The following is a 1,140-nucleotide window of genomic DNA, read 5'->3' as shown; positions in this document are numbered from 1 at the left end:
ACACACACATATACACACACATACACACATACACACACACACACACCCATAAAACTTTACATAGACTCTTTACCAAAGTTTGGTGTGATTTAGAAAATAGAGTTTACAAGTGTAGAGTTGAGTAGAATTTCAGGAATTTGACAACCTGTGTAGTCAGGGCTCAGACGAAGCAGTAAAAGCTTCTGGAACTCCCTTCCCGAGAAGACATGGAGTATGTCATTTCTGGGTGCTGCCCCCTTCCACAATCCTGACTTCTTGCACTGTGAAATAGTGTTTCCTGGTCACGAGCTTCTTAGAAACGGATGCACATGGCAGGCCCTCACAACTCTGGCTTCTTCTGCTTGCCAAAACTTAGATGGTGTGTTCTCATCGACGTGGGCTATCTCACTGAGGGTGGAGAAATCCCTCGGTTTATCCACTCTTCTCTTGTTGGGCATGTGGATGGCTGCCAAGTTTGAGGCTGCTGTGACTAGCTTTGCTGAACGTGCACACCTGCTGTCCTGTGAACACACAGAAGCAACTCTGTTGGTGTGTCCCTGGGAGTGGACTTGGCTGTCTCATTGGGACCGAGTCATCTGCACTGGGAGATAACGGGCTTGTTCTACATTTTCCATATTTTACTCTTTTATTTTATGGGTAGATTTGTGTATCGGTACAAGCCAATGAACACAGGTGCTTACAGCATCCAGAAGAGGGTGTCAGAGCCCCTTCAGCTGGGTTTGCAGTCAGTTGTAAGCTGCCAGGGTGACTTCCGGGCACGAAACCTGGTCCTCTGCCAGAGCAGCAAGTGCTCCTAGCCCCTGAACCATCCCTCGAGTCCCTCCATTGCCTTCAAGATGAAGAAGCAGGCACAAGCTGGCAGGGCAGGTACTTCACACTCCTCCTGGATGAGAGCTTTCATGTTCTGAGAAGCCTGCAGGAGGCCACCCTCTCCAGCAGGCATGGTACCTGCTGTTCTTCATTTCTCTGCTGAAGTAGATCCTTGCAGCAAACCTATGAGATGAATAGACTCATACTGTCTCATGGGTGAGCAGACTTGAGTATTTCCCCTCCTCCCCCATCTCTCCTCTCCTCTCCTCTCCTCTCCTCTCCTCTCCTCTCTCTCTCTCTCTCTCTCTCTCTCTCTCTCTCTCTCTCTCT

At 49.2% G+C, this 1,140-nt stretch overlaps 1 protein-coding gene across 4 annotated transcripts in view; it reads left to right on the top strand.

Annotated features, from left to right (window-relative positions):
• Window positions 1-1,140, top strand: part of Daam2 (dishevelled associated activator of morphogenesis 2) — a 112,472-nt gene that overhangs the window by 11,844 nt on the left and 99,488 nt on the right. The gene's annotated exons all lie outside the window — the stretch shown is intronic.

This window comes from Mus pahari, chromosome 18, assembly GCF_900095145.1.
Source record: "Mus pahari chromosome 18, PAHARI_EIJ_v1.1, whole genome shotgun sequence".
NCBI lineage: Eukaryota > Metazoa > Chordata > Mammalia > Rodentia > Muridae > Mus > Mus pahari.
The sequence above is the reverse complement of the archived record's forward strand: the minus strand, read 5'-3'. Positions and strand labels throughout refer to the sequence as shown.